The 19,435-nt window shown below is 49.1% G+C and overlaps 1 protein-coding gene across 3 annotated transcripts in view; it reads left to right on the forward strand.

The window, feature by feature from the left end:
• The window catches only part of RAPGEF1 (Rap guanine nucleotide exchange factor 1), a 669,494-nt gene that overhangs the window by 307,770 nt on the left and 342,289 nt on the right, over positions 1 to 19,435 (forward strand). The gene's annotated exons all lie outside the window — the stretch shown is intronic.

Here is a 19,435-nt window from a genome sequence, read left to right on the forward strand (position 1 = left end):
TATGGGATTAGTAGGGTCTCTGGGTCTAGGGATGCATATAGGTTTTGAATACTTTTCTTGTCCGCACCATTGCCACAAACACAAGGTACTGGTAAGCGATTTCAAGATACTCATTAAAATGCCGATATTCATAGCATGTGTTGGCGACAGAAACGAATGCTGTGCACGCGCCTGCCATCTTGTTTGGGCTCGGACTCTATAGTTTTCCCAAAGAAGTCTTTTTTTATTGCTGCCATGGCGTTGAGACTCCTCCTCTTCCAGAATTCGCATGTTCAACGCCTCCATAGTTAGATTTTTTTCCCCACCATCGGGTTTGGACGGTTTGCGCTGGAGCTCTGTGCGACGTCAGAGCACTACTCTGCCTCGACTTCGTCAGATGTTGGATTTGTGTCTGGTGAGCATCATCGCTTCAGCAATTGAGGTGGCTTCATCTCGTGTACCCCTTCCTCTGTACCGCTAACTATGCTCAGCTACGGGTAATGGAAGGTTAAAAAAATAAAACCGTTCCTGAAAGAGCTGTCTGTACGGGGCAAAGTGTGCATACTCCAATCCACGTGACCTCTGCAACCTCTGCTTGTCCCCGGAGCACAACAAACGACTGCACTGCCTGCAGCCTGTTCATGAAGAAGAAAACTATGATCTTGACGCCACCGGCGCCTAGCTCATAACATAGAGATGGTGGCAGATGCAGAATTCTCAGCAGATGAGGAACAGCAAGTCCATTTCAGCGACAAGGAAGAAAAGGATGGGTCATCTTGTGCAGTCTTCACTACTTCACATCCGATGACTGTGACCAACGCGAGGAGCAGGACCAAGACGAACTATCGGTGCAGGCCACTAAACTCCTCAAAGAACCCACAGCAACATTATCCGGTCCAAGGACGAAGACCTCTTGAAGTTCCGTAGACCCTCACATACATAAAACCCTTATACTACTGCCCTCTCCACACCATCTTGGTGCTCCACAGCCTGTGGGTTCTGGCCAACACGGAGAGCGTGCCTCGAGCTGAGACAGGATGAAACTTTGACCGAGTCAGTTGGGCTCTAGGCTATAAAGATAGACCTGGAGGGGACACAGCCCTCGTAGCCATCAATGCCTGCGCAGCAATTATAACATCAAACCGGCCATTGGTACGTCCCCTCATGGGGCCGACAAAACTGTTGGAGCCGAGCAAATGTACGGAATTGATGCAACACGTCTGAGCTGAGCCACACGTCCGCACCTAAAAAAGAATCATCCGCTTCGAAGGCATCATCAGTTCACCCTCCACAGGAGCTTAAAAAGGAAAAGTCTGGTAAGGACATACCACCCAAGAAAACCCAGACCACTACCAATCGGGATGTGAAGGGCAATGTTTTTCAGAACTTCCAGGATCGCATGATTAAAAAACGTAATCTTGAGTAGGAACACCTATCCAGAAAGGTTCACAAGCGAAAAGGAATGAACATTGCTCAACCATGGCCTCCTCCAAAGATGAAGACTATGGTCCATAAGGCCACTAGCCCTGTGCCACTTGAAACTACCCCACCTCCACAACCCATGTCACCATCATCCTCACACTCAGGCCATGCAGACATAGGGAGCCCAAGTCACTATTCTCATGATACGGATTCACAGAGAGGGCCCACCGGATAGTTCATACCCTTGGGTCGCATATGATGTAGTGCCTCTAGACCCTGAAATTGAGGGGCGGATCCCAACCAAAGCATCAAAATCAGATGATACTTCTTCTGTTGTAGTGTCCTTCAGCATGCAGCTGAATATATTTCGGTCCAGATGCACACTACAGAGGAGTAAAGCGATGTCTTAGTCGAGGCGCTCTCCAAGACCGAGCGCTCTGTGCAATACTTGCCCATGATAGTGAATGCTGAAGGTCTCAACAGAGATATTCAACGACCCAGTCAAATCCAGGGTAACGCCACATATTGAACGTGAATGCAGGCCTTCCCCCACTGACCCACTGTACATTAAGGGACATCCAACAGCTGATTCCCTGGTAGTGAAGACTGCAAGGAAGAAGGCAGCTTTCCAAAGATCCGGTGAGGCTGCTCATCCCGATAAAGTAAATGTATAGATTCTGCAGGAAGACGTGTGGCAATTGCGCATTGGCACAGCACCAACTCGGTGACTTGCTGTCCCGCTATAACAGGGCTACAAGGGATGAGATGGAGGAGGTCCTGCAATATCTCTCAGAGCAATATAAAAGGAGAGGGAGGGAATTACTTACTGAGGGCAGGCACATTTCAAATGCAACTATTCGATGCGCACAGCACAGTGTGGACACCGCTGCAAGGGGAATGAATTCCTCCGTCCTCCTGCATAGACATGCTTTTTATGCATGTCCTATTTTAAACAGCGTCTGCTCAATGTCCCATTTGATGGGGAATTCCTCTTTGGTCCCAAGGTAAATTCCGAATTGGAACAGATCCAGAAAGAATACGGAGGCTGCAAAATCCATGAGGGCTCTACAGTCCACAGCATCAGCCCTTTCAAAGATATCAAGCAGAGAGGCAGCAAAGTCCACCGCCACTGATACCCAGTCATACCAAAAACAGCCGTAAACATACCACCAGCAGGGAGGTAAATGTTACTACAGGTGAGGTACAAGGGTGGTGTTCGGAGTGACTGAGGTAGAGAAGCTCCCGGGAAGGGAGCCTCTACCTTCAAACAATTACTCCCCCGGACACACATCTCCAGTCATGGAAAGACTGCAGCCGTTTCACCGTCTGTGACCAGACAGCACACCAGACCAGTGGATGCTGGCCATCATTCGTGACTGATAGTTCCTAGAACCTGTGTTGCCCCCCAAACATAGACATACCCTCAGCCCTTGCCATCTTCACCATCTCAAAGTGCAGGTAAAAGCAATCTTGGTGAAAGGCGCCATAGAACCGTTCCAATAAGTCACCATTGCAGAAGGGTATATTCCCTCTACTTTTGATTACTCAAAAAGGATGGGATACTCAGGCTGATACTAGACCTACACCCCCTCAATTGGTACATTCTTTCTGTCAGAACACTCGGTGATATTGCAAGATGTGATTCTTCTCCTTCAATAAAGCCACTTCATGACGGAACTCTGCCTGAAGGATGCCTACTTTCATTTATCGATTCATCTGGCACATAGTTGTTACCTCAGGTTTGTGGTGAGTGGAAGTCATCACCAGTTAATGGTTTTGCCGTTCTGGGTGACAACAGCCCCACAAGTGTTTACTAAATGCCTAGCCGTTATGGCAGCCCATCTGAGAAGACACAACATTCATGTCTTCCCATTTCGATCGAGTCCAGGCAGACAGAAATGCCTGCAGACTATGATCAATCGGTTACACAATTTGAGCTTCACAATCAATGCCACCACGTCCTTCTTACAACCTCACCAGATACAAACCTATCTGGCAGTGACCCTTAATACTGTTCCAGTCAAAGTACACCGCAATGCACAGAAGGTTCTCTATCTCTAGAACCAACAGGCTCTTTTTTAGCCACATCGCCACCTGCCAGTCAGAACAGTGATGGGCTTTCTTGGCATTATTGCTTCTAGAATAGCAATCGTTCCCCATGCCAGGCTGCATATGCACCCCTTGCAGGAGTGTCTAGCATCTCAGTGGTCAGAAGCCGGGGGCAGTGTAGAAGTTCCTTTAGTAGAGTAGTGTAGTTCCTATATTCTCAGTAGGCTCTGCGCATTGGAATAATATATCCTATAGATATGATGTAGGACTTAGGTCAGTAGGTCTCTATCGAATATACTAAACTTAATTGTGAGTGCCTCTGGAGTGCCAACTAGCTCAGAGGTCACTAGAAACTTTCTCGAATACACAAGAAGGGATTCGTTTCTGACAACCGCATAAACATGACCGCTATGTTTCCCTAGGACTGGAATAACTATCTTCAGAGTTGTGGGAACAATAGATAACTATTTTACTCAGTCAATCGTGCATGCTTCGTTTCTACAGAGTTGCCGAGAAAAATAGAGACTTGCGTTTCAATGAAAGGATTTATTGAACAGTCTTCTTTCTCGTGCAAGAGAGGTGAACTGCTACAATCGTTAGACAGAATGCAAAGTATAATGAGTACAGCGTGAACAGTAATATAAAATAATACTGTAATAGCGTTGTATGGTTTCTAAGCCATATAAAAATACATACATGAATAACACAGGCTAAAATACATAACTGGTGCTTCTAAAATACGCCTACCCCAATGTACCTAACCTAAATCTAGTACGAGGGAAGAAGTAAGTGTGGTCTTTAGCATAGGTTTAGTTTTGCCCAAAATTTGCCAAAGATTTTTCTAGGTTCTAATCAGCTCCATACCTTAGAATGAAGGAGGTCTGGTATCTCTGTCTCGAGACTCGATTTCCCAACAACTCTAGATTTCTCTGCAGAAGAGGGCAGCTTCCTGATCAGTGCGTCAGCTGGAGAGTCGGCTACCTTCGGCTCTTGTTGTAGCAAGCTGCGTCGGGCAAGTATGTCGTGAAACTGCACCGAACCTCACCGTGCTTTGCCATAGCAAGTGAAGTTATATTTATACCTTGAAGGTGTTTAGGAATGCCATGTTTGACGTAAAGTCGGGCATATGAAGGTCATGAATGAACCCCCTAAGGAATAGATGTTCATTGTAAACTAACTGAGTTCTTGGAGATATCAATAATCGAGCAAGGGGAAGTCCTTAACGACTTAAGCTGGTTTTCCAAGAAATCGTTGATGTTTGGTGAATGGATGGAAGTAGCCATGCCTGTATTTGGGTAGCATGGGCTATGCCTAAATAAGGGCTGGATTTCTGTGCCTATATAAGGGCAACGTGAATTGTACATATATAAGAGCATGAATCAGGAAAATCCATTCGGAATCTAAAACGCCATACAACAGTAGAACACTACTTAACCGAGGGCCACACAGAAAATGATGTTCAATGGCAATTGATCAGTGCCCTCAGAGTAACTGAATGAGGAGGAAATATGGAGCAATTGCTTAATAAAGAAGAATTAAATTGGATTCTGAAGGTGGACACAATGAAAACTGTGCTACATCGACAGGAGGAATGGACTGATTTAATTTCAGCTGGCACAGAGACACTTTCCTTTAAACTAATGCACTGGATACTGTCTGGGATTTTGTTAATGTGCTTTCCTGTGTAGTGACCAGGGGTTTTATTAGTATCAAATCAATTGTGTACATTTCTGCAATCCATTGTAACACATTTCTGCAATCCGTTGTACCACCTTTTTTCATGTCATTTTTGATTCTTCGATCTTTTATTTTTCATAATATCCTTTTCTTTCTGTTTCACCATTTATCTATTTGGTGTACCATTATCTTCCTTACTTTCAGCCACTTTTCCAAGATGGCAGCCACTAGACCCACGATCTCCATTTGTATACTCTGGGCTGTCTTTCTATTTTTTTTTTATGACTCGTGTGTCCATATTTAGGACAGTCCTTCCTTCATTTCTATTACCCAGGAGAAGTAGCTATCTTTTGGAGCACATCCAGCAAACTTCACTCAGTCCCCCTTTCAAGCTGTATTGTCTGTTGTCCAGGAAGATCTTGCGGTAATCCTCCGGATGCCCTTTTACATTGTAGAAGCGGCCCACTCTGCCCCGCTCACATTACCAGGTATGTGCCATTATGATAGGGTATTCATTCCTACATAATGTCTGTACTGACCAATTTTCTTTTTATACTGACATTACTTTCTGGCACCACACTTTAGATCCCCTGGACCCCATCCAAATTACACTGGTAATTTTTACCGTCTTTGAGCATCTATACAATCCTTGCAAGGTAATTTGGAACCTATTGAGATTTACTTTAATCTCATTCACCATGTCCCTCTTCCACTTCCCTTTTCCCCACCATTTTGGCTAATGTCTTGTGTATTTTGAATCTATAGATGTAGCTAAATTGAGCCCATTTGGGCCTTCAGCAATGTTTGATTAGTGCCCAGTAAGTATCTACTCATTGTAAATGCTGGAATCTCATACTGTGGCCTTCTCTACTCTAACACTGTTTTTTGTATTCTTTTAGTCGTCTATTTTTCTCGGGCTTGTGCATTCTTAGAGACCTGATGTTGATCCTTCTATCTGTCTGAAGGATCGAAACATCGTCAACTAGTTCTACGGACCCAATTTGATTGTACATAACAATCAAATGTGCTGTTGTTCTTACTTGATACACACTCTTGATCACGTATTGTCACACGTGTGTATCACTTGTATGATGGCACTAAGCACATTTCTCACCACACATTCACTGCGCAGTCTCATTGTTTTTAATTTTTATATAAATAATTTAATAACTTGATCATTTGATGTATTTGCACATTGATTGTGATATCTATTGTCTTGGGACCGTTATTCTCTATACGTATTCCAGGTAACTAGAGGAACGTTCTGCCATACGTCCATGTTATGTTATGTTAGACCAACTTGTATAGCGCAATAGCGGTCTCGGCAAAGAGGTGTCCCGGTGCTTTCTACAGGCAGACCAAAACACTAGAGCCTAAACTGCAGGAAAAAGATGCGTTTTTATAGCCTTCCTAAACGTCAAACAATTCTCCAGGCTGCGGATGTGCATGGGGAGGGAATTCCACAGTTTGGCCGCCAAACAGCGGAAAGAACGTCCCCCAGCACGCGTGCGTTTTACCCGCGGACCAACAGCAAGGCATGACCCTAGAGAGCGCAAGTGTCGCGTAGGTGTGTATGGTACCAGTACGTTGGTCAGAATACATGGAGAGGAGAGTTTCAAGATTTTGAAAGCCAGGCAGAGAGCTTTACATTCTATACTCGTGGCTACAGGCAGCCAATGTAGGTGCTGGATTGCGCCTGAAGTGGGGAGTCTTCTCGGAAGTCCTAACAGAGCTCTAGCCGCCACATTTTGGACCCTTTGTAGGCGCATAATCTCTGCTTCATTTGCCCCCCCCCAAAAAGCAAGTTGGCATAATCAAGCCTAGACAGAATGGCCGCCTGGACAATCAATTGTCTAATAGATGATGATCAAAATAGCCTAAAAGGGGTTTCAATCCTCGTAATAGACTGAAGCAGGTGCCAGGAATTTTCTTGGTATGGTCCTGAAAACTGAGGGTAGAACCCATCCATACCCCTAGATTTTTCACCACCACCTGGGGGAAGGAGCACTCCCAAGGGTATACAGCCACCAATTCTCACTCCAGAGTTTGATGTTTTTACCCACCAACATAACCTCCGATTTATTCACATTAAGCTGGAGGCAGTTGGTGGTCATCCACTCCGCGACCGCTGCCAGCCCACTCCTAAATTTAGGGGCATCCTGCGTAGAATCGTCAGAGAGGACGACCACCAACTGTGTGTCGTCGGTGTAAGACAATGGAGAGGCCCCTGACCCTAGCTATCAAGGCCAGAGGGTGAACATACAAATGAAAAAGTACGGGGCTCATGGCAGAGCCCTGAGGCACGAACCGGCCGATAGACTGAACATGGGACAGGAAGGGTGGAGCAGACACCTGGTAAGTTCTTTCAGAAAGGAAAGATTTAAACCAATTCAGGGCAGAGCCACTGATACCGGCCTCCTGCAGGCGATTTAGAAGAATCGGGTGGGATACAGTATCAAATGCGGCACTAAGATCCAACGGGATTAGTGCCGCAGTATGGCCCTCATCAAGAACAGTCCGCAGATGATCAGTCACAGCAAGGAGAGCTGTCTCCGTGCTGTGTCCTGGGCGGAAGCTGTTGTGCGTAGGATCCAGGATGCCATTGGTGTTTAAAAATGTTGAGGCAGGTGTTGATATGTGTCTCAGTAATTTTAGCTGCTCATGGTAGCAAAGAAATTGGGCGAAAATGTTCTGGTTTTGCTGGATCCATTGATGGCTTTTTGAGGAGGGGAACCACCATAGCCTGTTTCCACTGCCTCTGAACCGTTGCCGTAGACAACGAGGTATTAATCAACTGACACAAAGGCGCCAAAATCACAGGCAGATATTTCATAAACTGATCCGGCTTAAGAGGATCTGCCAAATTTAATTTTACTGCAGAGCAGCCGAAGCTCATCCTGATCTACATAAGGAAAGGCCATGAGAACATGGGCGGTGGGGGGTCTAGGTACAGGACTAGGATAAGCAAGGGTCAGCGGGAAGGACTTATATTTGGTCTCTCCTTTTTTAAACAAAGAAGGTGGCAGGTCCTCACAATGCTGGTTAGACGTGATAACAGAGGCTGCCGGAATTTTCCTAAGTTTAAAATCATTAAGTGTTTTAAAAATACATTTAGTGGGATTAGGACTAGACTGAATCCCTTTAGCAAAGTAGGCAGCCCGCTCAACCCGAATGGCCTGATGATATCTTTTAATGGCCAACTGATAGCATCTCTTAGCAGGCATAGCATAGTCCCTCCTCCACGCCCGTTCTAGCTTTTTACAGGCTTTATGCATAGCAACCAAGCTATCGGAGAACCAAGGATTGGCGTGAGAAGTGCGGCACTTGGACCAATTGGCAGGAATAAGAGGGTCCAGTACTTGAAGAATCCAGTTGCGGAAGATTTTATAGGCGCATCTGGATCCATGAAGCACTATTGCCTGCTCAGTCTGCAGGACTTTCTGGTTTGAGTCAATTCACAGCCCAACACCAATTAGGTACTGCTTTGGTATCTATTAGTATCTAAAGTGAGGAATCTGTGGATAGAAGTTTCTATCCGAAGAATTACTTACCTTTGGTAACACTCATTTTTGTAGAGACTGTCTAGCTGCAGATTTCTCACCGACCCTCCCTTCCGCCCTGTTCTGTGATTGAACTCTACCCATTTATAAGATCACAAGTTTAAGAATCTGAACACTAGTCTATAGGTTTGCTTTTGAACCTCCATGTCAAGGGGGGAAATCCTGGGGTATGGGGGCTCCGTACAAGTAGGCCTGGTGTGGTATTGGGTTCAAATCAGGCCTACATACTCTGCTAAACTCTCGAACACCTTAGTATAGAAGTTGGCACGGACACTGGAAAAGGTAAAAGACAAGTTTATTAAGACCCCATGGGGTGGTGATACATTCCAACAGCACCCTTCGGTAATGTAAGAAGTAGCACACCGAACATCGGTGTGCGACCTCTTTTATATAGTTTAATAGCAATAAAAAGATAGGCGGTTACAAGTTTACACATTTTAGGTACATATAAGGTCATTTTTGGAACACAGCCAACACGTGGGAGGAGTTTCGACAGCACTGGTCAGTTAGCATGAACATTCCTGAAGAGTGACCAATTGGTGCGTAATGCGCATGTGCGCTTGACCAGTACTAAAAATAGCCTGTTGCCGAGCAGACTAGTGACCATGGGTATCGAGAAAGGACAAAAGGGCATACTGACCACGAGGCAGCGTGTTCATAGGAAACGGAAGGCAGAAGGATTCAAAATGGCCCCCGTTCGTTTTGGTCAAGTTAACAGAAAAGACCGTGTAGCTGTGCTAAACGCTAACTCAGGAGCTGCCAAAACACGACACTGGAGTTGCGGGAATACCATTGAATAAGTTCCAGCCGGTACGCCGGGTCGGACCAGCCGCCCGCGACCCAATCATGGACCACAATGAGCCTCGTGGCTAGATAATAAAGGTGGGGGTTGGTAACTCCCATGCCCCCATCGTAGGGAGGTATGCGGCAATGTGCCAGGGACATTCGTGGTCTCCCGCCTCCCTATAGAAAGCAGGTAAGGATACCATCAATTTCACTGAACCAGAAGATGAAAAGCGACCTTCTGTAGAAGGTACAAAAAACGGGGGAGAACCATCATTTTAAAGAGGTCACTCCTGCCAAGGGGGTTGAGAGGGAGGGACTGCCACCTCTGAAGGTCCTCTTTCGTCTTGTTGACCAGATGTGTAATATTTAGGGCCCATTCGAGTTCCGGAAATAGGGCGATCCAAACACCCAGGTATTTGAAGGACAGCCTGCGCAGGGGAATAGTAGTCTGCCAATCAAAGCGCAGTCACGGGACGGGTGGAAAGGCACCATAGTGGACTTCGCCGGGTTGAGCCGCAGGCCCGAGACCTGTTCAAAGGCGGAGAGGGCATCTAGGCATCGCAGCCCAGAGCACTCGGGGTCAGCCAGAAAAAGGAGAACGTCGTCTTCTTAAAGGGCGATCTTGTCGACCTGAAAGGGGTCCCAAGCCCACTCGCGGATGCCGGGGTCCTGGCGTACAAGAGGCCAGGGGCTCCATTGCCAGCGCAAATAAGAGTGGCGATAGTGGGCAGCCCTGGCGAGTGCCCCTCTAGATGTTAAATTTCTCTGAAAGCACTCCGTTGATTAAGACCCTCTCCGAAGGACTGAAGTAAAGGACACAGATAAGGCGCCGGAACGGAGGCTGAACCCCATCATTTCCAACACGTCCTCCAAATAGCTCCAATCAACCGCGTCTAATGCTTTCTTAAAGTCAATGAGAAGCAAGGCGAGATATGGGGTGAGGCGGTGGCGGAGGGCGAGGTGGAGGCGGTGTATACAGTGCTGAGTGCCTCGGGCGGGCATAAAACCACTCTGGTCCGGTTTGACTAAGAAGTGTAAGTGGGGGCGGATACAGTGGCAAAGATTTTCACCTCGGTGTTGATGAGGGAAATGGGGCGGTAGTCCGCACAGGCAAGGGAGGGCTGCTGTGTCTTCGGGAGGACCACAATGGTGGCCACGTCCGTTTTGGGAGGAAAAGACACTGTGTCCACTACGTGCTGGAACAGCGCCATGAGGTGCGGGACCAATAGGTCGCAGTAGGTTGCATAATATTCTTGGGGGTAGCCATCCGGCCCAGGCGTCTTGCCAGAATGTAGGAGCAAAATGGCCCCTTGTATCTCCTCTGGGGAAGAGGGGCTGATCCAGGGTCTCGGAGACTTCCCGGGGAAGGTGGGGCAGATGGGTCCCGGTCTCCCACAGCAACGTTGCCAAGGAGGCCGTGGGAGGCCTGGCTGCATATAGATTGGCATAGTAGCCTGCAAAAGCTTGGGCAATGGCCTGCGAGGTGAAATGGTGACAACCAGCCGCGTCACAAACCTCCGGGATGACGCGGTCCGCGTTGGGGTACGAGACTAGGTTATGGAGTAGTTTGCCATTTTTATCATCCCATCCATACACACGCGCCACCGAGGAGTGCCATAGCATTTTAGCGGAGTCCAAGGAGATGTGACAAATTTCCTCGCGGAGCAGCGGAAGTTGTCGGGTGGAATCGGGACTATCAGTATAGGCCTGGGCTGCCTCCTCCGGGCCTCCAGCTGTGCAAGGCGGGCGACCTAAGCCGTGCGCTTTGCATGGACCATGCATGGACCAAGCCCCTAGCCATTCCTCGCACAGTAGCCTTGCCTGTCTCCCACAACGTAGCCGGCGAGGTGACCGATCCCAGGTTGATCAAAAAGTATTGCCGCAGCTCTTGTTCAAGGGAGTCAACGAACTCCTTGTCCTGCAGGAACCAAGCGTTCATCCGCCAGGTCGTTTTCTCTTTACTTAAATTCTTTACACAATGACGTTGATGTACGCCGGACTGCTTTGTCATGTTGCCAAGGATTGAGCACAGTTTTTATTCATTTATTAATTTTTGTGACTTTGTCAGGTGGGACTCTTAACCTTTGAGGTGGACTCTTGATCATCCCAAACATTAATCCACCTGCCTACACTCCTAGTAGGCCAACTGGTGCTTTTTTGAGCTGCAGATGAATCCTGGAGTGGGAGTTTTGGCTAGGTTCTTTACTGTGTCCGGGTGGGTGGGTGAAAATCTTTTGCTTTTCACCAGGGTCCTCAAGATCCTTTCAAAGACCAATCTCTTCATGGTGTCTGACTTTGGCAGTGACGGGGTGCTTTGGTGCAGTCTTCGGTTGCGGCTAAAATTTTGGTATTGATTTCACTTGTGAGTGTGGCTTTTGGGAGCCTCGGGGACAGGGTGGCATCGACAGGACAAATCAGGAAGGCATCCCAAAACCCCCCTAATACCATCCCCAGTGGTGGGGACACCTGTGTGTCACGTTACCAGGGATTGTACACAGGTTTATTTTATTTAATAAGTGTGGCAAGTTTTTTCTTTTTCTGCGCCAGCATGCGCAGGCCTGAAGAGTGTACCGCAAGTAATTTTTAGGTCTCGCCCTGCGATTGCAGGCCAAAGGCCTGCTGTCGCAGAGCGAGACTATTGTCATCATTCCGGCTTTCAAGGACTGAAAGGGAGAGGACAAGAGACTGGCACGCGCACACACGCAGCAGCCTGCCGGGATCAGGTCACGCGCTCCGATTCCGGCAGGCTCTTCACAACACACATACAGCCCCCCCATACACACACACATACATACATACAGAACCGCCCTCCCCTCCCGCATACACACACGCACGCACACACATAGCAGAGAACCCCCCCACCCACTTACACACACATCCCCTACCTCGTCTCAGCGTCTTCGCGCTCCCTTGCCCCGCTCCTCTGGTGTGCGCGCGCACCACTAGTTTCGATTCCCGCGTCTGCTCCTCTGTGGTGCGCGCGCACCACAGGTTTCTATTTAAACAGCCAATCAGGAGGCAGAACTCCTTTCAGACATGCTCCCTCTCTGGTCCGCTGTCATTTTTAACTGCACGGTGAGTCCTGTTTACCTTTGTCTAGTCCTTCTTTTATGTCTGTCTCTACACCCTTCCACCAGTTAATCTTTAGAGTAGAGCTTTTCTTGTCTGTGTTGCTATTATGATGTATCGCAAAAAAAAAAAAACTAGAGCGACAGCTAGTAATGTAGCGTGGGCCTGTACTCAGTGCCCCATTGCGAGTGGGATTCTACAGTAACTGGTCACTTTTTCATGCAGGTAACTAGAAGTAAATTATTATTTTTCTTGGGGCTAAGTTGAGCTGTCTGAATCTGCATCAAGCAAGAAATCGATCGACCTTTTAAAAAGAAGCCTGCTTGATAGCTTTAGAAAACGAAAGTAAAAAGAGCGTATATTAGGACTTCTAGATGTACTCATTCTGTACGAATTATGTAATTAGTAACTAACTTTCGAATTCCAGCTTCTGTGATATCGTCTTGTGAGCATGTTACTCGTGATTAACCTCTCGGCAGAGAAAGCCTTCCTAAGATGGCCGCTAGGTTGCACTCGCTCCTTAACCGAGCCTGGCGTCGAGCCCGGTTCATGGTGCAAGATGGCGGCCTCCGGAGGAGAGTTTCATGCAACGCGATCAAGTTATTCGGCAATTAACATTGGTGTGCCGACCAGCAGGGATCGGTAGAGCCGATCCCGTGCCTTGCCTGATATCCCAATGCCTTCGAGAACTTGAATGACAGGTAATGCTTAACTGAAGGAAGCGTCGCGAACCACCGTGGCACAACTGCCTACATTCACACGCTTAGATTGTGGGATTTAGATAATTGAATCACAACTGTCTGTTTAATATTAAAGCGAAACAGTGGCAACGCCGCGCTTGACCATACTTCTTTCCATAATGCTTCCTGTGCATTGTCATTTCATTCAAGCAGTCAATCTGGCACTGCTTCCTACTTAGAACAACATGATACTTCTGTGTAACCAGGGACTGGAGGCAGCGTTATGAGTCCTTGGATTAAAAAAAAATGCAAATAATGTTTATTGTATTAAAGACAACACCCCACTTACTTTATTTACCCGGGACTATACATTTAATGTCTTCAGTGACCCTGTGACCTAGTAGACATTGGCAACTACACAGCTCCCGCGAGTCTCTTTTTTGGGGTCTAGCAATTTGACGCTGTCGCCCATACTCGCAACTTCTATTTCCGCGATCATAACTTTGTATGTACTGTGTACACGTTACCTGGGGGGTTGGGGGGGGGGGTATACATACGCTCCTTTTCTCCTGACATCATCTACGCATCTCATACGTCATCGCCTTCCTTTCCATCTGTTTTTTCACTCTGCCCTGCTTGTTTGTGATGCATGTGTTCTGCTCTCGAAAATGCACATTCTTGAGGACGAAATTGCGCGTGGTTCTGTGTCGAGGATCCTGTCTATGCTTTGGAGATGGTGCAAACACGTCTATGTCTATGTCAACTGTGCTGGCATCTCATGCGCACCGGGGTAGGAGAGCATGGGTGGGCAGAGAGCAGGCAGAGCCAGGCAGTGGTGCTGAAGATTGCACGGGCGCAGTGACACATCCAAGGACAGGGAAGCACGGAGGGGCAGAGAGCAGGGTAGTGGTGCTGAACCTTGCACAGGCTCGTGCTGCTGTGGCGCATATGCGGACAGGAGAGCATGGGTGGGCACAGAGCAGGTAGAAATGGGCAGAGGTGCTGAAGCTTGTACAAGCCAGTGCTGCTGTGACGCATCCTCGGGCAGGAGGTGGTCTCTTGTGGTGGACAGAGAGCAAGCAGAGCCGGGCAGTGGTGCTGAAGCCTACACGCGCCCGTGCTGCTGTGACGCATTCGCTGGCAGGAGAGCACGGTGAGCACAGAGCAGGCAGCGCCGGGCAGTGTTGCTGAAGCTTGCACGAGCCCGTGCTGCATGACGCACCCATGCAGGAGAGCATGTGTCGGGTCGTCAAGCCCCATGGATGGGCAGACCGCAGGCAGAGTGGTGCTGAAGCTTGCACGGGATCGTGCTGCTGTGACACATACAAAGGCAGGACAGCACGGGTGGGCAAAGAGCGGGCAGATCAGGGCAGTGTTGCTGAAGCTTGCACAGACTTGTGCTGCTGTGACACATCCATAGACATGGCAGGAGAGGAAGACGGGTGGGCAGAGAGCAGGGCAGGCAGAGCCAGGCAGTGGTACTGAAGCTTGCACGGGCTGGTGATGCTGTGACGCATTTATGGGCAGGAGAGAATGGGTGGGCAGAGAGCAGGGCAGTGGTGCTGAAGGTTGCATGGGCTCATGCTGCTCTGCCCGCCTGGTGGAAGCCCCTTGTTGCTGTGTATGACTGACGCCTCCTGCAGGTTGTGCGAGCCCCCGCGCGCCCCCTCCTGCTTTAATGATGCCTCTCTGACCGGCATGCACCAACAGACCCCCCCACCTGCTGCACTGGAGGCCGAGGAGGGGGGCTGACACTGCATCTTCGGCGCGCGCTGCCCTTGTGTGCATCTATCTGTGCCTAAGAACATGGCTGCACTGCAACGGCAGGTGTTAGTTCGCATTGATGGAGAAGAGGGTCTCCCATGCCATCCTTGAGGCGTGTGTCTGTTTTAGGTTGTGTGCCTGCGCATCTGTGTGCAGCTGCCCCTGTGCTTCTTTGATGGCTGCTGACTGTCATGCATACTCGGTGGGCATCCGGCCGAGGGCCTTTATTGGCACTGATGCCGGCTGCAGACACTGTGCAGCGTGGCACGGAGACGTGAGTGCATAGGGGAGCAGTGACGTCACGAGGGTGCTTGGCAGGACACTGACAGCCTGTGTGTTTATTATCCACTGCATTAGCAGACGCTGTGTGTGATGTGCACTGTGGTCGGAGGCCTGGCACTTGTGCTGTGGTGGGCGGTAGACAGGACACCTTTAATGTGTGCCTGTGTTCACCCTTCTTGGCACTGAACTGAGGGCACAAGACACCATGCAGTGTTGCTGGCCGGAGTGGGGCCTGCAGGAGGGAGAGGGCGGTCGCCAACCTGACATTTTTGATTTGTGATTGTGGGAGCGCTCATGTGTGGCATCCCATGGGCTCCTGTCCAGACAATGCATGATATGGAGTAGGGTCAGGCATTGCGCGTCGAGGACATTAGCGGGACGCCTGTGTGTGTGTGTTTGTATCCGGCCCACCTCCCCCGTGGCTTCATAGAGCGCCCAGGCACCTCAGAGTGTGTAACAGGCACTCCTGACCTGTTCACGTAATAGTGGCGGGATGAGGGGTCGCTTCTGCAGAGCGCGTCGGACTGACCTTATGTTTGTTTGTGTGTGTGCGCGCGCGTGCACACTGCTCCTCACTGCGGTGGCGGGGGGGCCCTGCGGGTGACAGACAAGTCCAGGAGGGGTCATCTCCCCAGGAGGGGTCAACTCAGGAGGACCAGGGACCCGCATGCCTTAGTCACAAACACCTCTTTACTGTCAGATGAACCTCACATAAACAAGCATTTGCAATGAAATAGGTCTCGCATTAATAATGTTTGAGCTATCGGCATTGCTAAATAATGCAACACCATTAGCTCAAACTTTAATAATGCGAGACATATTGCATTGCAAATGATTGTTTGACTGTGTTTCTTGAGGCTTTTTGTCTGTTTTTTCGAGTCGATCGACTCCTGGTGTCTTAGTGATGCCTGGTTTCAAGTCTTGCGGGACGGATGATGTCGGTGATGGACCCACACCGCGAGTGTCTCTACTGCCTGGGTTGCGACCACAACCCAAAGTCTTGCCCCGACTGCCAGGCCAAGGCGCCTAAGACTTTGCGGGAGCAGTCCCGAAAGTTGCTTGAGGTCCGGCAGTCTGCTCCACGCTGCTCAAGGTCCCAGTCCGGTAAGAGGGCGAGGGACTGGTCATGGAGCCATCACCATCATTCTTCTGGATCAAATTCTTGGCACTCTGGGTCAGGTAAGACGAAGCACAAAAAGTCGAAGCAGCGTCATCGCACGACGACTTCCCGCTGAGGGTGGTGCCTTCCCCATGGCTCCGGCGGAGCCTACTGTGTAGCGGTTTGCCTACCCGCTCTTCCCGGGTCCGTCGGCGACTCAGGCCCAGCTGCAGGAGTTTCTGTCAGCCATGGCCCACCTCTTTGGGCTGTCTGGCCACGCCTGCGACTGGGGGTCCTCGCCATTCACTGTGGCGGCTCCGGCATCGCTGTCGGCTCCAGCCCCGTGCCGCAGGGCCCCCAAGGATCCAGGCCTTGATTCCAGTCAACGCCGGTTGACCTCGTTACACCTCCACCGACGTTGACCCCACCGGCACCACCTCCGACATCGCCCGTGGGAACAGACAACGCCTCCCCGGTTTCAGCCACGACAGGGACATGGAGCCGGAACGGCGTTGCTCGACGCAGATTCCGATGCGGCCTATCTACCCCTATGTCCAGCCTCCTTATTTTCAGCCTATACATCAACCTTCTGAGGAAAGGGAGGACTGGGAGGGGTCTGAGGAGTCTCTCACAGCTCAGAGTATGACCCGGACTGGGCAGAGGAACTGGGGGATGCCAATGGTTTTGACACCTCTCCTGACCATGGCATGCTCACGCCTCCTACCGTGGCTACGGAGGAGGGTGTAAGTTATGCAGTGGTGTTGCGTAGGGCGGCGGAGGCCCTCAACCTTCAACTCCCTACCGTGGCCGTCAGGACTAACCTCCTGACCGAAGTGCTTCAGCCGGCGGCTACCTCTGTGGAACCACTGCTGCCTTTTAATGAGGCACTTTCTGACGTTCTTTTGGGCACCTGGTCCAGACCCAACAAAGAGGCTCCTTTGGATAGGAACGTGGCCTGACGCCATCGCCCGGCCCTGGGTGACTCCATTTTCCTCTCCCGACACCCCACCCCTGAGAGTTTGGTTGTCCGAGCCTCAATGTCCCGGAGCGCATTCCCTACTGCACCCCCAGACAGGGAATCTAAGAGACTGGAACAATTTCGGAAGAAGATTTTTTCTTCCGCCAGTTTAGGGCTGCGGTCTGTGAACACTGCATGCATCTTTGGCCGTTACTCCCACTCTATGGGATATGGTGGAGCAAGTGCTGCCTCAGTGTCCAGAGGAGAAGCGGACCGTGCTCTCGAAGGCTATTGCTGGGGAGAGAGATGCAGCCAAGTACACAATACGATGTGGCCTTGATACGGTAGAGCGATTTCCACGACAGCGGCGCTCCACCGCCACGCCTAGCTGAGGACTAGGGGTAACTCTAAGGTAAGGAATCTATCACTACTAATGTTTCTTGCAGAAATATCATTACCGAAGGTAAGTAACTTTTTCTTTGGGTTGCTAGTAACTATAAATACAGGTATGTACTGTGACAACCCCACATAGGGGAGGTAATGTGAAATTCTACCTTCTGTATTAACAGCTCGAAATGTCTCTGGAGACCTTCACATGGGCAAAATGCAACTAAAAATAACCTACATTAAACCAGCAACATTAATACTGCAGCTAGCAGTGAATGATGCTGCAAATGGCACAACAGGAACCAATGGAAGTTTGATTTGAATTTGTTCCATCATTAGTAGGCATGGTGTTTGAAAAAAATGTTTCTTACAAAGGAAGAGAGGGGTTGGCTTGGAACAATTTATCCCGAATAATTGAGATACGATTGTGTTACTTGTTAATGGCAGTACAAAGAAAAGTGTAACGGTGGTATGCTGCCAGGAGAGGATCTGTATATGATGTGTGCACTAAGCAAAGGCTTAAAGATAGGAGAAACGAGGTGGAGGTAGGAATGGTTTTGAACAAAGCTGGCCAGTTAGATCATCTTTGAGGTGCTCCTTTGATATAACTTTATTATGGATGTTTTAAAATACCAAGTGAAGCATTGAGGATGAACTCCGAACAATTTGTAATTAATGTAATTTGTAATTAAAAAAAGAACAAGAGAAATGCCTACTTTAGGAAAGTAAAGCGCACAAAGTCGGACTTCTTCAGCCGCCAGTTGGACCAAGCGAAGAACAGGCCAAGAAAACTGTTCGAGCTAATCAAGACCCAAACAAAGGCACAACCCACACAATCAAACAGCACAACAAATGACACCCCACACTGTGAAGCCTTCTCTGCTTTATTTAAACTAAAGACTGACAACATAAGAAATGACCTCATCATGGATGTAAGCCGATACCCCAACCACACCAGAATGGCAGACACTCAACCTAAAAACAAGGCATCCTGGCAGTACTTCGATACCTATTCGGAAGAAGCAATACACAAACTGCTCTGCACCCTGAAGCACTCTAATCACCTCACTGACCCTCTACCTGCTAATGCTGTAAAAGACTTTACCCCCTTGCTCCTCCCTCTCTGGACCAAGATCAACAGCTCTTTGCAACAAGGCCACATCCCAGGCTCCCTTAAGGTGGGGCAAGTCACGCCTATACTCAAGAAACCTACAGCTGATCCGTCTGACCTAAACAACTATCGGCCCATCACCAATATTCCCACGCTGGCCAAACTGCTGGAGAAATGTGTCCAACTCCAACTAACAAAACACATTGATCAATTTGACCTCCTCAACCCTCATCAATCAGGCTTCAGAGCGAAACATAGCACCGAAACAGCTATGACACATAATTGATGACGCCCTCCAAATTCTGGATCGCAATGAGTCCTGCCTCCTCATCCTTCTTGACCTCTCGTCAGCATTCGACACGGTCAAACATGAGAACTTGCTGGAGCTGCTAAGTACTCGAATGGGGCTATCGGGAACTGTTCTCAAGTGGTTTTCGTCCTTCCTTCACAACCGGTCTCAGAGGTTCAAGATCGACAATGTGCTATCTACACCTGTGCCTGCAGATCTAGGTGTTCCACAAGGATCCACCCTCTCCCCTACACTGTTCAACCTCGTTGTGGAACCGCTCGCCACCTTGCTTCAAGCATCCAATGTTCAATTCCATATGTACG

The sequence above is a fragment of the Lissotriton helveticus genome, chromosome 5_1, assembly GCF_964261635.1.
Source record: "Lissotriton helveticus chromosome 5_1, aLisHel1.1, whole genome shotgun sequence".
NCBI classification, from domain to species: Eukaryota; Metazoa; Chordata; class Amphibia; order Caudata; family Salamandridae; genus Lissotriton; species Lissotriton helveticus.